The sequence below is a fragment of the Podarcis liolepis genome (genome assembly GCF_965112155.1).
Source record: "Podarcis liolepis genome assembly, chromosome: 9".
Taxonomy (NCBI): domain Eukaryota; kingdom Metazoa; phylum Chordata; class Lepidosauria; order Squamata; family Lacertidae; genus Podarcis; species Podarcis liolepis.
Window position 1 is genome coordinate 54,780,661 of NC_139564.1, and position 16,851 is coordinate 54,797,511.

General features: G+C 43.9%; 1 protein-coding gene across 4 annotated transcripts in view; it reads left to right on the forward strand.

Annotated features, from left to right (window-relative positions):
• Positions 1–2,005: 2,005 nt before the first annotated feature.
• The window catches only part of CRACD (capping protein inhibiting regulator of actin dynamics), a 116,551-nt gene continuing 101,705 nt past the window's right edge, over positions 2,006–16,851 (forward strand). For 2 of the 4 annotated variants that reach the window (XM_083459730.1, XM_083459729.1), the window contains exon 1: positions 2,006–2,292. The gene's annotated coding sequence lies outside the window, so the exon portion shown is untranslated. Of the gene's footprint in view, positions 2,293–3,156; positions 3,229–3,336; positions 3,356–16,851 lie in introns of those variants that run through there. The other 2 variants (XM_083459731.1, XM_083459732.1) reach the window with 2 other exon arrangements.

The following is a 16,851-nucleotide window of genomic DNA, read 5'->3' on the forward strand; positions in this document are numbered from 1 at the left end:
CGAAAAATACGGTACTTCCTTTTTTATAAAAAAAATCCTTCCAGTAGCACCTTAAAGACCAACTAAGTTAGTTCTTGGTATGAGCTTTCGTGTGCATGCACACTTCTCTGAAGAAGGAATTTTTTTATTTTGACTATGGCAGACCAACACGGCTACCTATCTGTAACTGCCTTTTTTATGTGAAACACCACAGTCGTGAAGGAGTGAAATGGTGGTTTCTGCCATTCTGCTTTTAAAAACTACTTTGAAGATATGATGTTATCTTACAAAATAAGGACAGGATAATAATAATGTCTGCTGTAAGCAATGCAAATAAAAGCATCTAAAATGTGTCTCTGGTTTTAAAGAAGTGTGGAGAGCTCAAGGTAGCCTCCTAATGGATGAACCATTTTGCTTATTTTTAGAAAAGAAACATGAATATTAAGCACTACATTGTGGATAAATTAAAAAACAATTCTCCTGGCCCATGCAAAAATGTCACTGTACTTTGAACAAAAACTTCCCTATTCTCTGTGTGTAAGTTTATGCAACAATCCGTCTAGGGACATACCTATACAGGCATGTTTTGCATGTCACGGTAAGCTAAATTATGCCTTATCAAAAACAGAATTTTGTTTTCCCCTAGTCTTTTAAAACTCCTGTGCCACCTAAAGCTTAGCCAAGGTTTGGCTTAGGATGTCATCAGAGCATGGGCTCCTGGTTAAGCAGTCTCCTCTCCACACTAACCAAACGTTGTAGCCAAGGTATGCAATGTGTGATTAGCACACTAAGAGAGCTTAACCACAAGTCCAGCTTCAGGAGACATGCTAAGGCAAATCTTGGCTTAGCTCACCACTGTGCAGGAGTAAAAATACATGTTTGTTTACGGACTGGGGTGGAGCAAAGAAACTCTGTGTGGTCCCAGTATAAACTGCAGTTTGGCTTAATGTGATAGGAGCATGGAAGCTGCCTTATAGGTTCCTCTAGCTCACTGACTGGCAGTGGTCCTTCCCAGACATACCTGGACATTGTACATGGGACCTTCTGCATGCGCATGTTGAGGACGTGCAGAAAAGGCCATAGAAACTGCCTTCAGTGTGCACTTTCATACCTCGGTGTGGAAACTACACAACAAATGCACTGTGCATACTGTACTGTTGTGTCATTACAAAACCCCTACCTATGATGCTCCTCCAGTTTTTCTGCAGTGTGTACCGGTTCTGTGGCAGATGAACTGATCTGGAAGGTATTCTCTGTGGGTAGGAAGTCTGAATCAGTATAGGCAAAACTGAGAGGCACTGTTTTGACTTTGCAACTCAACCTGTAGTTCAGCTGACTAGAAATAGCTGATTAAGTCTAGTGATCAATACACCAGGTTTCTTTCACCATTTTTTTGTATTTTTATTAAAGATTTTCTTGATTTACAGAAGTATGTGTAATGTCTCTCTCTTGTATTTTTTCCATGCAACATTTTTACAAATTAGTTTCTCCATGGTGTACTTCTAATGTCAGTCATAAAATAGTTAAAATAAAGAGGCAATGCCAGCCTAATGAGTCTGTAGATGTGTTCTATCTAGTTAACTCTCATCAGCTGCAGCCAGTGTATTCAAAGGTCAGGGATGACGGGAGCTGTAATCTAGCAACACCTGGAGGTCCACAGGTGAGCCAGCTTTGTGTCATTCAGGTGTTTTAAGCCCACTTTGCCAACTAGACTTTAAACTCTCCATACAGACCATGGGACTAGAGAGCACACACCAGAGAAACCAGTCGACATGGGTACGGTATGTCCATTTAGCAATATGCAGGTAGCCTAGTGAGACTAAATGCCAGCTTATTTTATGGGATATTTGAGGAAGCACCTGATCCATAGAAATTTAACAATGCCCCTTATTTCAGAAAGCCTTACCTCCCTTTTTTTGGGGGGGGGGGACGCCCTGAAACAAGCATTGCGTTTCCACGAAGGTGGATCACACGCGGGAATCGACCAACGCTCAAGTAGCCCCCTTGATCTATTATTAGGCGAGGCTTAAGGGTGGGGCCGGGGAGAGAGAAGCCTGGTTTAGAAGGGGGGAAAGCGAGCGAGCGATCGCGCCTCGACCTCCGCGGAGCCTGTTCCCTCCCTGCTCAACTTGAGGCTGCCGGGTTGCAGGGAGAGAGCGAGCATGTGATCGCATTGGCTCGCCTTGCCATGGTGTGGCAGCAGCGCGGGCAGCAATGGAGGCGGCTTAAGGGACGAGGCTGGGCGGCTGCTGCTGCTCGCTGGCTAGACCGCAGATGGGAAAGCCCGACCCAATTTCTCGTCGCCAAATCCAGGTAGGGCATTCTTTCTCATCTCCTTTTGCCTTCTTTCTCGTCTCTTGCGCGTATTTACGCATAAAAGCATTGTTCAGAAGCCGCCGAGGCGTGGGTTTGAATCCTGCCGTCTGGTTTGCGTTTCCCTGACCTTGTCGCTTTCAGGCGTTCGCACCTCTTGTTCCGTTAACCCCCCAAATCCATTTTTGTTTTTTGCGGGGGGACTCCGCGCCTGTCTATTGTTAGACTGCAGGCAGGCTGCTATTTCCTTGGGTAGTGTGTGGGTCTGTGTTTGCGTGGAAGGCTGGCTGTGCAGGCTGCCAGTCAACCTAGAGGATGTGTCTCCTTTCTGAAAACGGGGTATTTCTTGAGCATCAATGAAAGGCATCTGTGATGAACGTACACATTGGCAGCTCTCCTAAAAGGATTAAATAAAAGCAGAGCTATGCATGTTGGCAAGGCTTGCTTTGGCAGTACTTTCATACCCTATAGATTTCAGTGTGCTCTGACTTTCGAATTTCTTCCCATTTTTATTTTTAAATCCATTGAGTTAGTGTTTTCTTTGATTCTTGCATTAATTTTCCCAGAGGCAAGAGAGACAGGGATGACTTTTGTTTGCTTGCTACATCTCCCACAAAGCTCCAGAGCTGCATTGCTTTGTCTAACCTTCTCTAAGGCCATTTATCATGGAACTCCCGTCACCATATTTTAATGAGCTGTGAAATCTGCTAGTTATTATGGTTGAAAGACGGAAGGTTTCGTTTCCCGCGAACCCACCACCCACCCAATAACTAGATCAAGTGCCCTAAAGGTTACACTATCCGGAATGAGACGTCTGTTTTCCGTCAAGGCTTTTCATTCATAATAATAATAATTTTTTTGCAGAAAAAACCCTGACAGACCATAAGGGAACAATCCTAAACATGTTTACACCAGGAGCACATCCCACTGAGCTCAGTGAGTAAATTTACTCCCTGGTAAATTGGTTTTAGGATTGCCCTTACTCTCACTACTTCTTTTCTCCAGACAACTGGAAAGTCTGAATTGCACAAATGCTGCTGTTTCAAAGAAGCAGGTGATCAAGGTCGGAATCCTTTGCAAATTCATGGTTTTCTTAAGAACTGTGCAAGCGGTCTTCGGGATTTAAGAAATATTCCAATTTTTTGCGCTCATCTGCCCAAGAGGGTTAAAGGAAAACTAGAAGCCACAACCGTACATGTTGAAATTTTAATATGGTTAACAATAGTGCGACTGAAATTGAGATGCTGGGGGAGGGGAAGAGGTTAGTAGTAGAGAGAAGGGAAGCATGCCCAGAGTACAAGGAGTACTCTAAAGCCCATTTTTCATTTGTCTCCCTTCTCAAAAGAAGTAGCTGTGTGATGATATCAGTAATGTCTGTGTGTTTTAGGGGGTTGATACGAGAACAGAAGCAGAATCTTTATACAATAAATCCAATTTGCAATAAATATTCAGGAACACAGTAGACAAGCTAAGTAGAGTGCAAATCCTAAAAAAACACACACACACCTAAATGTCACAGGAAAGTTTATTAGAGCTATCAAAAATGTTCACTTAAATGTGACATTTTTGCTTGTCCTAATAAAAAGTATTGTTGCACTGTAAGAATAGCATTCACATTGCTGCAAAAAAAAAGCGAAAAGGCCAGTATATTTCACTAGGTGTTACTCAGCTATTTGGTGGTGGGGGGAATAAACAGACCGCAGAAAATCATTAAGAAATGAATACTTGTAGCTCAGGGAATGCAAGAGCAGACTCAAGATCCATTTAATCTGCCATCATACTTCCACCTGTGGCGATGGTGGCCTCCTCCAGCATTTGCTTAGGAAGAACTGGTATTGCTGGTGTTGAGCCATAATGGTACACACCCATCTTGCCAAACCTCCCCTCCAGTATTACTGTGATGAGCCACCGCTGCACCACCAGGCCTCCGAGCAATGTTAAGCAATTATGTAGTCTTGTTTTAGAGGAATTGAGGTGAGCAGGGGGTTGGCACTCCTGGGTTGCCAGGTGATGGCTGCCATTTATTTTGCCCATAAGGTCCCTCCTATTGGTGATGCATCATCTAGCTCTACAATATACCCTTTTCCGATATGGAATGGCTAGAAATGTACCCATTATTCCAAATGCAGGCTGACATATATTGATGGATCTGCATTAATTACTGGCTATCTTGTGCATTACAATACTTGTAGTTTTCAATCCTTTATGTTAATCTTTAGCATAAAATTTGTGTTTTTCGCAAACACCACACCCATACATCGGATTGGCTTTTTCACTGCAGGATCCACCATAACCCCAATATATTTTTCCTAGTTAGTGACTGCCAAGTTAGATACAGTCAATACATGTTAGGTTAGGGATTTATCTGAATCACTTTACACTTCACAGTGCAAATCTTATACTTGGATACATGGAAGTCATTCTCACTGAGTTCAGTGAGACTTTCTCCCAAGTAAGTTGGCTTAAGGTTGCAGGCTGAACATACCTCCAACAACAACAACAACAACAACAACATATTTATTACTTATACCTGGTCCATCTGACCAGGTCTCCCCAGCCACTCTGAGCGGCTCCCAGCAGAATATTTAAAACACGATAAAACATCAAACATAAATAAACTACCCTAAACAGGGCTGCCTTCAGACGTTTTCTAAAAGTCAGGTAGTTGTTTATTTCCTTGACATCTGATAGGAGGTCAGAGTGGACGCCATTACTGAGAAGGCCCTCTGCCTGGTTCCCTGTAACCTCACTTCTCGCAGCGAGGGAACTGCCAGAAGGCCCTCGGCGCTGGACTTCAGCGTCAAGGCTGAACGATGTGGATGGAGACACTCTTTCAGGTATACTGGGCCGAGGCTGTTTAGGGCTTTAAAGGTCAGCACCAACACTTTGAATTGTGCTTGAAAATGTACTGGGAGCAAATGTAGGTCTTTCCTGGACCAGTGTTATATGTTCTTGGCAGCTGCCCCCAGTCACCAGTCTAGCTGCCGCATTCTGGATTAGTTGTAGTTTCCAGGTCACCTTCAAAGGTAGCCCCACATAGAGCGCATTGCAGTAGTCCAAGCGGGAGATAACTAGAGCATGCACCACTCTGGTGAGACAGTCTGCGGGCAGGTAGGGTCTCAGCCTGCGTACCAGAAGGAGCTGGTAGACAGCTACCCTGGATACAGAATTGACCTGCGCCTCCATGGACAGCTGTGAGAATCTCTTGTTCTGTTTAGATGTTGATTCACCAAGATGTAAGAAATTTTTTGGTGGCTGGAGGAGGAGAGTTCTTCACAGTTTGATTGCATTTTCTCTATCCGTGATGGTGAAGAGCTACCTCACTGTTCACTTGGCTACCTCACACTTTGCTTGGCTATACCACTGCCCTCCCCTGACTTCCTAAAGCAGATCCTTCAGGGAATCACACCGTTGATTTCCCTTCACTGTGAGAACTGGCTATTTGCTCTAAACTTTCCGCTCCCTTTTCTTTACCCAGCAGTCAGAGCAGTCTTGATTGTGTACATTCAACTTGGCATTTTAAAAGGGAAGAAAAGACAGCCCGAGAGTTCAGGTTTCTCAATGCAGGTCTGATGTCCCTGATTCTGCTGATTTACAAAATAGGGCTATTATTCAAACGTGTCATTACAGCTCTATAAGGTCACCTCAGTGGAGACAGCAAAGGCTACAGCAGTATGGGCATTAGTTTATGAAACAAGGGTGATTTCTAGTGTTTACCGTGTAATTGATTTTGATTTCTTTAGTTATTGCGCCTTATGAAAGCTCTCTCTTATTCTCTCATTTGGGAAAAGAAACGGAGGCTGAGAGAGAAGTGACTTGAAAAGGGAGCATTTCTCTTCTCTGGTCTTTTTTACTCTTGCACCGTGCTGAACTAAGTCAAAGTTTGGTTTAGTATGTCATCTGAATCTGGGCTCATGGTTAAGCGCTCTCATCATTGACCACAAGCTGTAGCCAGCAAGGAAGCCCAAGTTTGGATGACACACTAAGCTGAACCTTGGCTTAGCTCAGTGTGTTATTAGAATGAAAAAGACTGGGGCGGGGGTGGGGGGGGGGAGAAAATGCCTGCAAGTGTCTCTCCAATAACATGTTTGCATGTTCTCAGTAAGCCGCAGTTTAGTGTAGCCTTGCTGTACAAACCAGGCCAACACAGTTAGCTTTTAGTACAGTGGTACCTCGGGTTACAGATGCTTCAGATTAGATGCTTCAGGTTACAGACTAATCCAGAAATAGTACCTTGGGTTAAGAACTTTGCTTCAGGATGAGAACAGAAATCACATGGCGGTGGTGCAGCGGCGGTGGGAGGCCCCATTAGCTAAAGTGGTACCTCAGGTTAAGAACAGTTTCATGTTAAGAACAGACCTCCGGAACAAATCAAGTTCTTAACCTGAGGTACCACTGTATGTTTTTATTCATTCTGTTGATTTTTCCCAAGTTTGTCTTAATTGCTGCTTCTGTGGTTTTATTTTTGCAATGTACTATGCATTATGGTGTTTAATTATTTTGCTATAAGCTGCCCTAAGAGTTTTTACTGAAGAATGGCATATCATTTTTTTGATATTCAAGGTATTCCATGGGAAATAGTTAAGAAGTGTGACCAAAGCAGTACTGAAATTTCTGATTAGTCTTTTCAGAAGGTAATTTTGAAGAGTGTCATACTGTTAACATATTTTCTCGTTCTAGTTTGATCTTCATAACCCAGGGATATTAATATAATTCCCATCTCTCTCTCCCCCCGCCCCCTGTTTCTCCGCTTGAGAAGTACACATAACCTCTTACTCTGATGGAAGTGTGGTGTTCCTTGATGACATAGACATGCTAATTTTCATATTTCTGCAGTGGATTAGCTGGAGGCAAGTCCCATTGACCTCGGTGGGGCTTGCTGCTGAGTAGACCTGTATGGGATTGCACTTTCTTGCCCTGTTGGTAATGGTGCAGCAAATTAACTTGGCTGCTAACAGTTTGGTTACAGAGCAACTTTCAACAGACAGGCTCAAAGCAGGCCAGTTTAAGGATGCAGTCACAAGAAGAGTCACAGCCGAGGAGCTCACAGTGCAAGCTGTTGACCAGCCTCCCAATAGCCCAGGGGTCAGCAAATTTTTCAGCAAGGGGCTGGTCCACTGTCCCTCAGACCTTGTGGGGGGCTGAATTATATTTTGAAAAAAATATATATGAACGGATTCCTATGCCCCACAAATAACCCATAGATGCATTTTAAATAAAAGGACACATTCTACTAATGTAAAAACACACTGACCATCCATGGGCCAGATTTAGAAGGCAGTTGGACCAGATCCGGCCCCCGGGCCTTAGTTTGCCTACCCATGCAATAGCCTCTTCCTGCTTATTTTTAAAAGGCTGAGCCAATCTGAGCAGGGGAATTCAAGAGACGTCAGGCCAGTCTGCATTCCAAAACAGGGCAGGGTTGAGGAGCAATTCCAGACAATGGGTGATGATGATAATCCACAGCAACTACTGTGGAAGAGTTCCCAGCGTAGGCAGGGCTGACTCAGGATGACAACCCTGAGGGGAATAGTTTCTGAATGCTAGTTGTTCATATAGTCCCTCAGTCAGCACTTTGGGGGGGGGAAATAAAAATGGAAATTTTGAACTTATGGACCCCTAATGTTTCCCTTAAGTTAATTATATGTAGCTGTTCATACATTTTCCCCAGGTGCTCAAGGGCGTAGCGTTTCTTCTGTCAGTTGTGTTTCGAGTTCTTTCGTTGTATATGCCCACTGACTCTTATTGTACAAGTAGCCTCATAGATATCGGCATCAAATCTTTAGAACAAATAAGTAAACAATGCATGGATATCGCTTTTGGCTATTACATTTAAATGAGTAGTTTGAGACATTTGTTTGTTCGACCAACATGGCAGCCTCAGTTTCTGGGTTTGTACATTTTTGTCTCAAAACATGTCTAAGGGCATTCTTGAGGTTTTCCCCCCTTTAAATAGCAGGCTCTTCCATGTTTCCTGCCTAGATGGCATTTGCCCTGGAGTCCAAGAATCTAAAAAGGTATACATGCAGTTTTTGTACAGTGGTTTTGACACTATGCTAAAACAGAAAATGTTAATATTCCATGAATTCTTTTATAAACACTCTCCAGTTGTCTTTGATAATCCAGGTAAATATCTACTTGGAATTATCCAGTTCCTTTCAAAATTTCTCTCTGGTTTGTCAGCCCTTTTCAAAAACAGAGTTCTGTGGTAGCTTAAAGATTTGCACATGGCATAAAGTTCCCTGGATTGGAATCCACTAAGTCAGATGCATGAAGTCTTATTCTAAGTTGTGTGTGTGTGCACGCGCTCTATCTAAATATATATGGGTCCAGAACACTATTTATATGGGTCCAGAACACTATATTTATATGGGTCCAGAACACTATATTTATATGGGTCCAGAACACTGTTTAGTTCTGTTATGTAGAGCAAGCGTTGTAGCCTTCCAACAGTTTGACTTCACCCCCAAAGGCACAGTCCTCCATTGTCTCCCAAGACAGAGGCCAACCAATGCTATGTTGGATAAGTTTCAGCTAATAAGACTCAAGTACATGGACAAGGTGCTTGGATCAGTCAGGGCAGCCACTTGCGCTCTGGACCCTTGCCCCTCTTGGCTGATAAACGAGCAGGGAGGGGACAGCTGGCTGGGCCAGGGTGGAGATTAATGTCTTCTTGTGAGAGGGTGAGGCCCCTGCCTGCTTGAAGGAGGCAGTAGTAAAACCCCCTCCTCAATAAATCCTCCCTGGATTCGGAAAATCTGTGTAATTAGTGGCCAGTTGCCAGTGTCTCTTTTTGGGGGAAGGTTTTTGAGGGGCGGTCTTGGACCAGATCCAGGTGCTCTTGGAGGAAACTCATTTTTCTAGATCCATTTCAATCAGGGTTTTGGCATAGAAATTGTTTTGGCTTGTATGATGACCTCTGTTGAGAGACAGGGGAGATGTGTCCTTGTTAATTCTCCTCAACCTATCGGCGGCTTTTGATACAATCATCCATGATATCCTTCTGGAGCAGCTGTCCTGAGTCAGGGGTGGGTGGCACCATTTTGCTGATTAGTTCTGGACCCAATTGAAATTGCTGGTTTTGACTGTAAAGTCTTAAACGGCTCAGGATCACAATACCTCTTTCCCATATGAATTGACTCAGACCCTGCAATAATCACCCGAGGCCCTTCTTCATGTGCCTCTTATGTGAGGGGTTTGGAGAGTAGCAATACAAGAATGGGTCTTTTCCACGGTGTGTGTACACACACACACACACACACACACACACGAGGGGTGGGGAAAGAGATACAGACAAGACACTATTGTGGAAGATATAAATATACACATGATTGCAGAGGTGGAAAAATTCTAAGCAGCAAGATCAGAGGGAAATGATATGCAAAAAAAATGCTGACTGACAATTACATTCTAGTTTAAATGTACGTAAGATCATTGCAATGACTATTCAGTGTTGATGACAACATAGACAATCTGCCATTGGTAAACTAATTTAACACTTATAGTGAAATTTAAACACACACACACCATTAGCTTGATTCAGGTGAAAGAACTGAATTTCTTGATCTTGTAATTCAGTAGAGTTTCCCTTGAAGTTCCTTTGTTCAAGAACAGGCACTTGCAGGTCCGTAAATATTCAGTGGCATTTCTGAATATTGCCTTTCCTAATGACAGATTTCGACAGGTTTGCTAGAATACCCCCCCCCCTTTCCCCCCAAATACTGATGCAAACTGACCTGATCAACACATTCCAGAATAATATGTAGATTGGAACAGCTTCCTTCAGATTTCATTTCACCAATTTTCAAATTTTATGATGCAGTTTTTGGTGGGTGGGTGGGTGAGAGAGAAAATGCATGTGAATGTTTTATGAATGAATGCATTCAAAAATAGCTATTTTAAGATTTTATACCCATCTTTTAAAATTTAAAAAAGTCTGCCTATTTAGAGAAGAAATTAGACAGAACAAACTTACAAATAAACTCCTGCAAGAATCATATGGGCCAGAAACAGGCTGATTCATCCGCTCCTAGATCAATGTCAATTTATTATTTTCTGTAGAGATGGAACCTGCTTGCCCTGTGTAGAATGCAGAAGGGCATTTCTGGCAGATGATATCAGATGCCATATTGGAAGATAGCCTGGTGATTGAGCCTCCACTGTTGTGGCTGGTGTTGCTTTGACCTGTGATCATGTCGCCATGGTGAATACGGGACAGGCTTTCTTGCAGGTCTGATCCCTGTGCTTATGTGTCTGTTAGGAGGCCTGTTGTTGCTGGCGAGTCATAAGTAAGGGGGCTGTTCGTAAGCAAGGGCAGGCCTGTAAACACAAAGATGTGTCAGGGCAATGGTGTGTACTTAGAACTCTAGACAACAAAACAGAAAAAAAGTGAAAGTCAATTTTCAGGCTTACAAGAAATGCCTACAAGGCTACCATACAATGCAAAGCAAATGTTCCCAAGGTTGCCAACCACAAAAGCATATAATTGTCCACCAGTGGTGGATTATTGCAGTCTAACTTGATTCTTCCAGCAAAGGGTGATGGTTAATCTCTGATCTTCAGGCAGGAGCAACTCTTGAACCTTTTCTGGTCAGTCAGAGGTGAGGCTTCGAGGGGAAAAGTAGACCAGTCTGTAGTCTGTTGTTTAGAGGGTTTTGCCGCAGCGCCTTAGCACCTGTTGTGTTTATTGAAGACCATTGTGTCAGATTGTTCTCTCTCTCATGTCTCCCACTTTCTCTCTCCCATTCTGCACATGCAATGAATTTTGCACAAATTGATTAATGACCTCATTATAGTTTGTTCACACGTCATAACTGCTACATAAACAGTGTGATACATACGTAAAATGCCTTTGTAAGCATCTACGTCAGTGTTTCTCAATCTTGGGTCCCCAGATATTGTTGGACTACAACTCCCATCATCCCTGAACTCTGGCCTTGCTGGCTAGGGGTGATAGGAATTGTGGTTCAACAATATCTGGGGACCCAAGGTGGAGAAAGACTGATGTAGGTGGATGTGGAAGTCTTCCTTGTCAGCATCCAACCAATGCATGACCCATCCCTGTTTTCTGCTTGGCTCAGAGCAAAAGTTTGATCAAGCCTGGCTGCTTCACCGGGCCTTCAAGTCAACCACCCAAGGCCAGTCAGGGGAAGATTTTACCATGCAGGATGGACTGTAGATCACTGATAATGTGCTGGAACGATTCTAGCTGGGATTAAAATGTGTAAATCCTGAAACGGAATCTCCAACGAGTTGGAACAGATGCTGTTATATCATAGGGTTTGGCTGAAAACAAAGGATTTCATAGTGTGTTCTGGGAGGAAGTGATTAGTATTTATGTATGTGTGTGTAGCAGTGTTCAGTATAAGGTAGTGCTTATATATGTGTTGTGTAGTGACAGAATAATATCTGGAAATTGAGACTGGTGGTGAAATGAAAGTTTTAGTGGAGTTCCTTATACGCCTCCTCCCTATGAATCTAGATGATAAAGATGCCATCACTGTGTATCTGGAAAATCTGGACGACTTAAGGTTCCCTGTACCTGTTCTAAGCTTTAAAGGTAAAGGACCCCTGGATGGTTATGTCCATTCAGATTCAACTATGGAGTGCGGTGCTTATCTCTGATTTCAGACTGAGGGAGGCAGCTCTCCAGGTCATGTGGCCAGCATGACTAAACCGCTTCTGGCACACAGAACATGTGACGGGTGCCAGAGCACACAGAAACGGTGTTTATGTTACCGCCGCAGTGGTACCTATTTATCTACTTACATGGGCGCTTTCTTGGGAGAAAGGCAATGGCAAACCTAGACAGCATCTTAAAAAGCAGAGACATCACCTTGCCAACAAAGGTCCGTATAGTTAAAACTATGGTTTTCCCAGTAGTGATGTATGGAAGTGAGAGCTGGACCATAAAGAAGGCTGATCGCCGAAGAATTGATGCTTTTGAATTATGGTGCTGGAGGAGACTCTTGAGAGTCCCATGGACTGCAAGAAGATCAAACGTATCCATTCTTAAGGAAATCAGCCCTGAGTGCTCACTGGAAGGACAGATCGTGAAGCTGAGGCTCCAATACTTTGGCCACCTCATGAGAAGAGAAGACTCCCTGGAAAAGACCCTGATGTTGGGAAAGATGGAGGGCACAAGGAGAAGGGGACGACAGAGGACAAGATGGTTGGATAGTGTTCTCGAAGCTACAAACATGAGTCTGACCAAACTGCGGGAGGCAGTGGAAGACAGAAGTGCCTGGCGTGCTCTGGTCCATGGGGTCACGAAGAGTCGGACACGACTAAACGACTAAACAACAACAACATGGGCGCTTTCGAACTGCTAGATTGGCAAGAGCTGGGACAAAGCAACAGGAGCTGCACCCCATCGTGCAGATTCAAACCACCAACTTTCTGATCGGCAAGCCCAAGAGGCTTGGTGGTTTAGACCACAGCACCACCCGCATTGTGTTTCCTTTTACCTACATAAAAGCAAAATACCTGATCAGTTGGCCACCTTGCTGACATGGTGACTTGGGCAGTTTAAACACCTCCCACTTTGCAAATAGTAATAAAAAGTAATGTATGGTGACATAGTGCCACACTGGAAATGAACAAATGAAATGGTCCAGCACATGGGCGTAGGCAAGGTTTTTGTTAGGGGGGGTTAGAACCTCAAGTTTGTATTGATTTTTATTGATTTGGGGTGGGAGCTGCCCCTCTGCCCCCCCCCTTGGCTACGCCCATGGTCCATCATAAGGAGGAATTTTGTTTGTCTCCTATAAATTGTATGTAGTGGTTCTTCTGTCTCTATATTTAAAAATGGAAAACAATGGTGATAGTGTTAACTGATTGCAGTGTTTGTGTTCCTCAGGATTAATTTTCTTTCAATCTTGGTGCTTGACCATAATTCCAAGAACTGCAGTTGGTCAACCACGCTATAAATGCTACATGGATTGTGGCAGCTGTTATTACATTGCAACAAGAATAGTTCGAAAGCTCCAAGCAATCTGTGTTTTTGATGTTCATAATTCGAGTCTTAAGCAAATAGATAGGAAATGTTTTTGCTAGAGAAGAAGCCATTTATATACAGATGTTGATGCCTGTAAGCAATATATTAAATTTACATCTCTAGTTGCCCTAGCAGATTTTGAAGCCTAACAATCAATTAACAAAATATATTTTTGAGCTCAGTCTGTACATTGCAAAGTTTGCAAAGGTAATGTAAAGGACCGGTGCTCTCTCTTTTTTTTGGACATGTGTTCTATTTAATAGCTGTTGTTAATAGCATGTAATGGAAAACCATCTCTACCGTCCTATGACTGGGAATCCTTTGGCTGCAAGCTCCTTCCCCAGATTGCTGGGAGTAAATTTTCACCATCCAATCCACCCCCATCTTAGAGGGGGTAGGGGATGGGAATGCAGAAACAGGTTGGCAGGAAGAGTGATTATTTACCTTGCTCCCTCCCACTGGGGTGAGGAGTATGTGTAGATGTACGATCCTCTCCTTTGGACGCAGGTGGCGCTGTGGTCTAAACGACTGAGCCTCTTGGGCTTGCTGATCAGAAGGTTGGTGGTTCAAATCCCCGCGACAGGGTGAGCTCCTGTTGCTCTGTCCCAGCTCCTGCCAACCTAGCAGTTCAAAAGCACACCAGTGCAAGTAGATGAATAGGTACTGCTGCAGCAGGAAGGTAAATAGCATTTCCGTGTGCTCTGGTTTCCATCACAGTGTTCCGTTGTGCCAGAAGCGGTTTAGTCATGCTGGCCACATGACCCGGAACAAATGCCAGCTCCCTCGGCCTGAAAAGCGAGATGAGCACTGCAACCCCATAGTCCCCTTTGATTGGACTTAACCGTCAAGGGGTCCTTTACCTTTAACTTTACTATCCTGTCCCATTTGCAGCAAACTCAAATTTGGCCAGCAAAGACTTCCATCCACTGAATCCTTAAGTATTCCAAGTGTCTGGTGCTGGGCATCTTGTTCCACTGCCACACTCCCCTATCTGCCCGCAGAGCAGCACTTCCACCACTTCCAGGGATTGAATAGCCAGAGGATTTCAGGGAGATCACTCCACTTTTGGCAGCATTATTATTTCCTTTGCAATTTTTGTTTTGTTTTGTAAGAGCAGGTGTTAGCTAAGAAGAGCACTAGGACTAAAGAGTACAGTCGTACCTCGGCTCCCGAACGTCTTGGGAGTCGAATGTTCTGGTTCCCGAACGATCGAAAACCAGAAGTGAGTGTTTCAACTGTCCCGCAGCCTATCAGAAGCTGCGCTTTGTTTCGGAATATTTCGGAAGTTGAATGGATTTCCGGAACGGATTCTGTTAGACTTCTGAGGTACGACTGTACAAGAGAGTGTACCAATTCTTTTATCTGTGATAACAAATTCTATTAAATTTCTCTTAAGATGCAGCATCAAGATATTTATGATTAATAACATAATCACAAAGATGTGACGGCTCAAATTGAAGCAGTTGAAATTGTTGCCAAACGAGGGGGTAATTGCTGTAGAATTGTTTGATTTGAGATGTCGCAATATAGAGGCCAACACATCCTATATAGAAAGCGCGTTCTGTCTCTGCAAATGGAGCTACCATTTGGCAATTCGACTCCGTTGGGGGCAAATTTAGATACAGTTCTGCAACTATGTCTTTCCAATGACCCTCCCCCCCCCCATCAACTTGTCAAAAGGCTGCCTAGTCAGTAGCATGCCTGGCAATTTTTGTATTCCCATAGTGCAAAATAGCAGCCCATTTAATGTTTCCTGCACAATCACCGCCTCAGCAAACAGGAACTGTTGCCCTATATTCTGGCAGTGGATTAATGCAGTTCAGTTAATACTTCTACTAGAATAGAAGTAGATATTTATCTCCCAAATGAGAAGATCTTGTGTCTGCCCATTTTGCTCACTTTCACTCCAAATGTCAACCTTCCCTCCCCTTTTCTTCCATTTCCTTCATCAAAGTACACTGTAAGCTCCTCAGAGCAGGAAACTGTCTTTTGGGGGGTTATGTTTGTAAACGATATAAATAATAACCTAGCAAAAGGCACACTCAGCTTTTTCACCAAGTAAAAGGACTGCTTCATTTCACTGTAGCAATTTGTTTTTCCTTGGTGTGCTGATTAAATATATATTGTTGCCTGCCACCCCAGTCTCTGAACGGTGCAAGATTCCAAGGTTTCTAGGCGCTTACCCAGGCTTCGTGTTTCCTTTTGGAATGAGGCATAGCAGAGACGGTGGTGCCTTTATGTTCTATGATTTGTTGTTGTTGTTTAGTCGTTTAGTCGTGTGCCACTCTTCGTGATCCCATAGACCAGAGCACGCCAGGCACTCCTGTCTTCCACTGCCTCCCCCAGTTTGGTCAAACTCATGCTGGTAGCTTCGACAACACTATCCAACCATCTCGTCCTCTGTTGTCCCCTTCTCGTTGTGCCCTCCATCTTTCCTAACATCAGGGTCTTTTCCAGGGAGTCTTCTCTCCTCATGAGGTGGCCAAAGTATTGGAGCCTCAGCTTCAGGATCTGTCCTTCCAGTGAGCACTCAGGGCTGACTTCCTTCAGAATGGATAGGTTTGATCTTCTTGCAGCCCATGGGACTCTCAAGAGTCTCCTCCAGCACCAGTTGTATGGTTTAGTTACACATAAATACAACCTGAGCCTATGATTGAGAGGTTCAAAGCATTAACATCCCAAAAGGGTCTTGCTTCTCCCATAACCACAGCCTTGGATTCAAGCGGAAAGCAAACATTGTGCTCTGACTCTGCCTTTCCAGCCCGTAGCATTTTGCATCCAGCTCACATTACAGTGGTACCTCTGGTTATGAACTTAATTCGTTCTGGCGGTCCGTTCTTAACCTGAAACTGTTCTTAACCTGAGGTACCACTTTAGCTAATGGGGCCTCCCGCTGCCACGCAATTTCCGTTCTCATCCTGAGGTAAAGTTCTTAACCCAAGGAACTACTTCCGAGTTAGTGGAGTCTGTAACCCGAGGTGTTTGTAACCCGAGGGACCACTGTACTCCTAAACTCTGACTTTATCTGTTGGGGGGGGCACCCATTTTCTATTTCACAGGAACCTTTTGAGCCTTTGTTCTCTTAATGGCCTATCACTCAGGTGCTCACCTCAACACAGAAAGCTATTTTGGCTTAATCTGGATCCAGGGATTAGGGATTAGTTTAACAGACCAAATCTAGATTAAATTGTAACACTTGGTGAATCTAGGGATTACAGAAGTCTGGCACCCAGAAACCTCATATACAGTCATACCTCGGGATAAATATGCTTCAGGTTGAACGTTTTCAGGTTACTCTCTGCGGCGACCTGGAAGTAACAGAACGCGTTACTTCTGGGTTTCGCCGCTCAGGCATGCACAGACGCTCAAAATGATGTGATGCACGGTAGCGGCGAATTGCAACCCACGCAGTCATGGGTTGCATTCTACTCAGGATACAAACGGGGCTCTGGAACAGATCCCATTCGCATCCAGAGGTACCACTGTAGTAGTAAATGCATGAAAAAGAATAGAGCAATTGAAGAGTGCTGATCAGATTTCTGTAAGGTTTACCATCGGGGGGG